We start from the raw sequence: 8297 nt of genomic DNA, 5'->3' as shown, positions 1-8297 counted from the left end.
TTCTACACTTTGGTAGACAAAATTAGTATCATAGGGTGATATGATAAATTCAGTGGAAAATCTCACTGACTTCTCAGAAATTCATGAGCCTTCTGTGACTCTTAATGTATTTCTGAAGTGATAATCCACATTACACATTTGAGTTGACTAGTTGTTAAAATTAGATTATATGTGTCTTGGAAAACCTATGTTGTAATGATGAAACGTATTATGTGTGTAATCTACATTTACTTTTTAAAAATCACATTGAGTTAACAATAAACTTTAATATTTCTAGTTTGTAAACTAAAAAATATGCTCAGAGAAATATTTTTTCCATATGTAAAAATGTAGGTGTGGTGGCTTAAGCTAGAAGTCCTTAATAGTTCCATGTCAGTCTCTACCATTTCACATGTTGTATTCTCTACAGTGAATATATTTATCATGGAATGGGGGAATAAGACCTTCAATTCGGAATTCATCTTATTGGGAATCTTCAATCGCAGCCCCATCCACATCGTCCTCTTCTCTCTGGTCTTGGACATCTTAAAAGGCCTTCATTGGTAATACTGTCATGATTCTTCTCATCTACCTGGACAACCAGCTTCACACACCCATATATTTTCTCCTCAGCCAACTATCCCTCATGGACCTCATGCACATCTGCACCACTGTACCCAAGATGGCTTTCAATTACTAGTCTGGAAGGAAGTCCATCTCTCTGGTGGGTTGTGGAGCCCAGATATTCTTATATGGGTCCTTGCTTGGAGCAGAATGTTTCCTGTTGGCTGCCATGGCCTATGACCGTTATGTAGCCATTTGTTACCCATTACGATACTCAGTTCTCATGAACCAGAAAATCTGTTATGGTTGTTTCTTCCTGGATTGTTGGGTTTCTTGATGGTATAATTGTCATTGCAGTTGCACTGTCCTTCCCATATTGTGGTGTCCAAGAAATACCACACTTTTTCTGTGATGTCCCTGCCCTTCTCATTCTCTCATGCACTAATATATTACTATTTGAAAGACTAATGTTTATTTGTTGTGTAATGATGCTTCTCTTTCCTGTAGCAATCATTGCTAGTAATCATTGCTGTAGTAATCATTGCTTCCTATGTTCATGTTACTATGACTGTCATTCACATGGCATCTGGAAAGGGTCGCCAAAAAGCTTTTGCTACCTGTTCCTCCCACCTCATGATGGTAGGAATGTACTATGGAGCAGCTATGTTTATATATATACGGCCTGTTTCTGATCTTTCCCCCACCCAGGACAAGATGGTGTCAGCCTTCTATACCATCCTTACTCCCATGCTAAATCCCCTCATCTACAGCCTTCACAACAAGGAAGTAGCCAGAGCATTCATGAAGGTGCTGGGGAAGAGCAAGTCTGGGGAGCAAATTACCTAATTAACTTTTTTTTAAAATCTTCTTTGCTTTACATTGAAATTTATGTATTCAACTAGTACAATTCAGCACCCACTATTTACCTATCTTTGTATAATAGTTTTATAGACAAGCACTCAACAGTTAGAAAGTGAAAAACTATCCACATGCATTTTTGTTCAAATATTGTATTTCTTTTGTTATGGAAACTTCAAAGTATGGCTATAAGTAAATATTTGCTGTAAGATAATATGCACAATTTATAGTCTGTCTTATGCAGTACCAGCTAATAACAGAGATATATTTGCCAATCACAACACCACATAATACTATAATAATACATGGCACTGATAAACTTAAAAAAAAAATATGTTGTAGTTTTACATTTGGCCAATCAAAACATTCTCCAGAGTCCAATATCATAACTTGGATAGATCATTTTTTAAAGTGAAAAATTAACTTAATTATATACCAAGTTATAGATTTATAAGATTATTATAAAAATTAATAAACTTTGCCTAGATAGGGAAAAGCAGCATCAGATTGATGATTAGGCATATTGAGTCTACCTTGTGATGGACATTGTCCTCCTTCAGAATATCAGAAGATTATGGAAATCCTATTTATTTTGTTTTTCTACAGACATCAGCCTTTCACATGGGAGACTTAAATGTGATTCCTCAAAGTCTTTTCATGTTTAAATGTCTTAATCATTATAGGGCTTGTGTACTATAATTAGTACATGGAAATGTGGAAAATTTGTACTAATTTAGTTAATTAATTTACTTACTAAATTAATTAAACTAATTAAATTAAATTAAATTAATTTCCACTAAATATGGTTTATGTACTATAATTAGTACAAGGAAATGTGATCAATTTTATAAATAGAACAGTTTAGGCTTCTAAAATCTGGTTTTTTTTTTTAATAAATCACATGTCATGTGTGACATCACTATAAATAGTCATGTAATATTTATATGAAATGTAGTGCAATTCTGGGGATTCTTTGGTTTTATGAAGAACAACCACTATCTGAATTTTAACTATTTCTTAAAACTCTATTGTTTTGAAGCTGAATGAAATGAAACTGAATTACCTTTTCATTCTGTGTAACAAATGAGCACAAACTCAGCAGCTTTAAATAACAACTCTTGATTAAGCCCCAGTATACATAGGTAGGAATTCTGGCATGGTTGACCTGGGTATTCTGCTTAAGGTAACATAAAGTGGCAATCCAGGTATTGGCTGAATCTGCAGTTACATCTGAGGCTCAGGGTCATCTTTCAAGCTCACAGGGCTGTTGAAATAATTCATTTCTTTGCACCCAAAAAACTCATTATCTTACTTTTTCAAGGCCAGCAGGAGAGTCTGTCCCCTAAGGAAAAACCTAAGTCCTCTTTTAAAGGTCTACCAACTGGTTAAGACAAACCAACTCAAGATAATCTACCTTAGATAACTTGAAGTTTCCTTTGATTTTGGGTTCTAAATTACATTGGTTCACTCACTTCACTCTCTTCTTATAGAATAACCTAATCATAGGAGCAATGTCAGGAGAAATATATCATACACACCCACATAACTTTCAGACACCTACTTATGAAAGGCATAACAAGGTAGTTACAATAATTCTTCCTGTCAGTGTTGTGAAAACTTTGGTTATGTCCTAATGATTGACTGAATTATTTAACTTCTGGAAATTATTTTTTGGAGTCTAGGGCTTGGGAATGTTGTAAGAGTAAAAGGCTAGACATCTGGAAGTGTCTGGTGTTGAGTCTTGAGTAGGGAAATTGTCTTAAAGTTCCCCCTTTTACCTGCTGTAAGGAAGTCTTGGAAGAGCCACCAGAAGAGGACCTCTGATAAATAGAATTAATAATTAAAGGTGCCACTGGGCTAGGAAAGGAAATATATAACAGCATGACTAACCAATGGGTCCTGAGTCCTTGGTGGAGTTTTCATCAGGATGGAAGTGAAAATGTAGATTTCTCTAGGCAGTATAGATGTTTTAACAATGTTTATTCTTCCAGTGCATGAGCATAGAGTGCTTTTCCGTCTTTTTGAGTCTTCTTCAATGTCTTTCATGAAGTTTCTGTAGTTCCTCGAGTACAGATCCTTTGCCTCTTTTATTAGCTTTATTCCCAGGTATCTTTTGGTTCTTGGTGCTATAGTAAATGGAATCTATTGCCTATTTTCACTTTCTATATTTTCCTTGTTAGTGTATAGGAAAGCAACCGATTTCTGTGCATTGATTTTGTATCCTGCCACATTGCTGAATCACTGTATGAGTTCTAGTAGCTTGGGGGTGGAGTCTTTTGCATTGTCCATATAAAGAATCATGTCATCTGTGAAGAGAGAGTGTTTGACTTCTTCACCAATTTGAATATATTTTATTTCTTTTGTTGTCTGATTGATGCTGCTAAGACGTCTGGTACTGTGTTGAACAAGAGTGGTGAGAGAGGGCATCCTTGTCATGTTCCTGATCTCAGTAGGAAGGCTGTCAGTTTATCACCTTTGAGAATGATATTCACTTTAGGTTTTTCATGGATGGATTTTTTATGAAGTTAAGGAATATTCCCTATGTCCCTATACTCTGGAGAGTTTTAATCAGGATAGGATGCTGTATTTTGTCAAGTGTTTTTTTCTGCATCAATTTAGAAAACCATGTGGTTCTTCTCTCTTCTCTTGTTGATGTGTTCTATCATACTCACTGGTTTGCAAATGTTGAAAAAATCTTGCATCCCAGGGATAAATTCCAAATAATCATGGTGGATAATCTTTTGAATGTCTTGTTGGGTCATATTAGCTGGATCTTGCTGAGAATCTTGGTTGGAATCCATATTCATCAGGGATATTGGTCTGAAATGCTCCTTTGTGATGGGGTCTTTGCCTGGTTTGGGGATCAGGGTAATGCTGACTTCAAAGAAAGAGTCAGGGATTTTTCCTTCTGTATCCTTATTTGAAACAACTTCAGGAGAGTAGGTAGTATTTCATCTTTCAATGTTTGGTAGAATTACCCAGGGAATCCATTAGGTCCTCAATTCCTGTTTTGTTTTGTTTTTGTACGGTTTTTTATTACTGCTTCAATCTCATTACTAGATATTGGTCTATTCATGTTGTCAATTTCTTCCTGATTCAGTTATGAAAGTTTTCAGGTTTCCAGGAATGCATCAACTTCTTCTAGGTTGCTTAACTTATTGGCATATAGCTATTGATAATAACTCCTGATGATTGTTTCTATTTTCTTGATGTTAGTCATGATCTATCCCTTGTCATTTATACTTTTATTAATGTGGGACCTCTCCCTTTTCATTCTCCCTTTTTTCAAATTACTTTTCATCCTAAAAGTATTCACTGCTTTTGCACCACACCAAGTGCTCCATGCAATCCTTGCCCTCTCTCTCTAATACCCACCACCTGGTTCCTCCAACCTCCCAACCCTGCCCCTTCAAAACCCTCAGATTGTTTGTCAGAGTCCAAGTCTCTCATGGTTCACCGCCCCTTCCAATTTCCCTGAGCTCCCTTCTCCTCTCAATCTCACCTTGGCCTCCATGCTATTTGTTATGCTCCACAAATAAGTGAAACCATATGATAATTGACTTTCCCTGCTTGACTTATTTCACTCAGCATAATCTCATCCAGTCCCGTCCATGTTGCTACAAAAGATGGGTATTCATCCTTTCTGGTGGAGGCATAATACTCCCTAGTATATATGGACCATATCTTCCTTATCCATTTGTCCATTGAAGGACATCCTGGTTCTTTCCACACTTTGGCCACAGTGACCATTTCAGCTATAAATATTGGGGTACAGATGGCCCTTCTTTTCACTACATCTGTATCTTTGGGGTAAATGTCCAGTAGTGCAATTAAAGGGTCATAGGGAAGCTCTATTTTTAATTTCATGAGGAATCTTCACACTGTTCTCCAAAGTGCCTATACCAACTTGCATTCTCACAAACAGCGTGAGAGGGTTCTCCTTTCTCCACATCCTCTCCAACACATGCTCTTTCCTGTCATGCTAATTTTGGCCATTCTAACTGGTGTAAGGTAGTATCTCAATGTGGTTTTAATTTGAATATCCCTGATGGCTAGTGATGATGAACATTTTTTCATGTGTCTTATAGCCATTTGTATGTCTTCATTGAAGAAGGGTCTGTTCAAAGATTCTGCCCATTTTTTGATGTGATTGTCTGTGTTGCACGTGTTGAGTTTGAGGAGTTCTTGATAGATCCTGGATATCAACTTTCTGTCTGTACTTTCACTTGCAAATAACTTCTCCGATTCTGTGGGTTGCCTCATTGTTTTTATTGACTCTTTCCTTTGCTGTGCAGAAACTTTTGATCTTGATGAAGTCCCAAAAGTTCATCTTCACTTTTGTTTCCTTTGTTTATGGAGACATATCTTGAAAGAAGTTGTTGTGGTTGATATCGGACAGGTTACTGACAGTGTTCTCTGCTAGGATTCTGATGGATTCTTATCTCACGTTGAGATATTTTATCCATTTTGAGTTTATCTTGGTGTATGGCGTAAGAGAATGCTCGAGTTTCATTCTACTACATATAGCTGCCCAAGTTTGCCAGCACCATTTATTGAAGAGACTGCCTTTTTTCCACTGTATATTTTTTTCCTGTTTTGTCAAAGATTATTTGACGATAGAGTTGAGGGTCCATATCTTGGCTGTCTACTCTGTTCCACTGGTCTACGTGTCTGTTCTTAGGCCAGTAGCATGCTGCCTTGGTGATCACAGCTTTGTAGTAAGGCTTGATATCAGGAAACATGATGCCCCCAGGTTTATTTCTGTTTTTCAACATTTCCTTAGTGATTCTGGGTCTCCTCTTCTTTTATTTATTTATTTATTTATTTTCTGCAGGACAATATTCATTATTTTTGCACTACAACCAGTGCTACATGCAATTCGTGCCCTCTATAATACCAACCACCTGGTACACCAACCATCCACCCCGCCGTCAATTCAAACCATTCAGATTGTCTTTTAGAGTCCATAGTCTTTCATGGTTCACCTCCCATTCCAACTTCCTCCAACTCCCTTCTCCTCTCTAACTCCCAATGTTCTCCATGCTATTTGTTATACTCCACAAATAACTGAAACCATAAGATAATCTCTCTGCTTGACTGATTTCACTCAGCATAATCTCTTACAGTCCCGTCCATGTTGATACAAAAGTTGGATATTCATTATTTTTGTGGAGGCAAAATACCCCACAGTGTATATGGAACACATCTTCCTTATCCATTTGTCCATTGAAGGGCATCCTGGTTCTTTCTACAGTTTAGGGACCGTGGCGATTGCTGCTATAAACATTGGGGTACAGGTGGCCCTTCTTTTCACTACATCTGTATCTTTGGGGTAAAAACACAGGAGTGCAATTGCAGGGTCATAGGGAAGTTCTAATTTTAATTTCTTGAGGCATCTCCACACTGATCTCCAAAGAGGCTGCACCAACTAGCATGCCCAAGAACAGTGTAAGAGGGTTCTCCTTTCTCCACATCCTCTTCAACACATGCTGTTTCCTGTTCTGCTAATTTTGGCCATTATAACTTGGGTAAGATTGTATCTCAATGTGGTTTTAATTTGAATTTCTCTGATGGCTACTGATGATGAACATTTTTTCATGTCTCTTATAGCCATTTATATGTCTTAATTGGAGAAGTGTCGGTTCATACCTTCTGCCCTTTTTTTAATGTGAATGTCTGTGTTGCACGTGTTGAGTTTGAAAAGATCTTGATACATCGTGGATATCAACGTTTTGTCTGTACTTTCTCTTGCAAATATCTTCTCCCATTCTGTGGGTTGCCTCTTTTTTTTTTTTTTTTTTTTTGATTGTTTGTTTGTTTGTTTTTGGTGACTATTTCCTTTGCTGTGCAAAAACTTTTGATCTTGGAAGTCCCAAAAGTTCATCTTCACTTTTGTTTCCTTTGTCTATGGAGACATATCTTGAAAGAAGTGCTGTGATTGAAATGGGACAGGTTACTGCCTGTGTTCTCTTCTAGAATTCTGATGGATTCTTGTCTCACGTTGAGATCTTTTATCCATTTTGAGTTTATCTTGGTGTATGGCGTAAGAGAATGGTCGAGTTTCATTCTACTACATATAGCTGCTGAGTTTTCCCAGCACCATTTACTGAAGAGACTACCTTTTTTCCACTGTATATTTATTTCCTGTTTTGTCAAAGATTATTTGGCCATAGAGTTTAGGGTCCATATCTTGGCTCTTTACTCTGTTCCCCTGGTCTACGTGTCTGTTCTTATGCTAGTACCATGCTGTCTTGGTTATCACAGATTTATTTTAAGGCTTGATATCAGGAAACGTGATGCCCCCAGTTTTATTTTTGTTTTTCAACATTTCCTTAGCGATTATGGGTCTCTTCTTCCTTTTTAAAATTTATTACTTTTCTGCATAACAATATTCATTATTTTTTCACTACACCCAGGGCTCCATGCAATTCTTGCCCTCTATAATCCCTACCACTTCGTACCCCAAGCTCCCACCCACCCGTCAATTCCAACCAGTCAGATTGTTTTTGAGAGTCCATAATCTCTCATAGGTCACCTCCCCTTCCCACTTTCCCCAACTCCCTTCTCCTCTCTAACTACCCATGTTCTCCATGATATTTGTTCTACTCCACAAATAAGTGAAACCATATAATTAACTCTCTCTGCTTGACTGATTTCACTCAGCATAATATCTTACAGTCCCATCCATGTTGAGACAAAAGTTGGGTATTCATCCTTTCTGATGGAGGCATAATACTCCATAAGTATATGGACCATATCTTCCTTAACCATTCGTCCATTGAAGGGCATCCTGGTTCTTTCCACAGTTTAGGGAGCGTGGCGATTGCTGCTATAAACATTGGGGTACAGATGGCCCTTCTTTTCACTACATCTGTATCTTTGGGGTAAAAATCCCA

At 37.4% G+C, this 8297-nt stretch overlaps 1 pseudogene; it reads left to right on the top strand.

The window, feature by feature from the left end:
* Nucleotides 1-423: 423 nt before the first annotated feature.
* On the top strand, nucleotides 424-1389 carry LOC131831223 (olfactory receptor 2M3-like; annotated as a pseudogene).
* Nucleotides 1390-8297: the final 6908 nt, after the last annotated feature.

This window comes from Mustela lutreola, chromosome 5 (genome assembly GCF_030435805.1).
Source record: "Mustela lutreola isolate mMusLut2 chromosome 5, mMusLut2.pri, whole genome shotgun sequence".
NCBI lineage: Eukaryota > Metazoa > Chordata > Mammalia > Carnivora > Mustelidae > Mustela > Mustela lutreola.
Note: the sequence above shows the minus strand (reverse complement) of the source record. Positions and strands in the feature narration are given on the sequence as shown.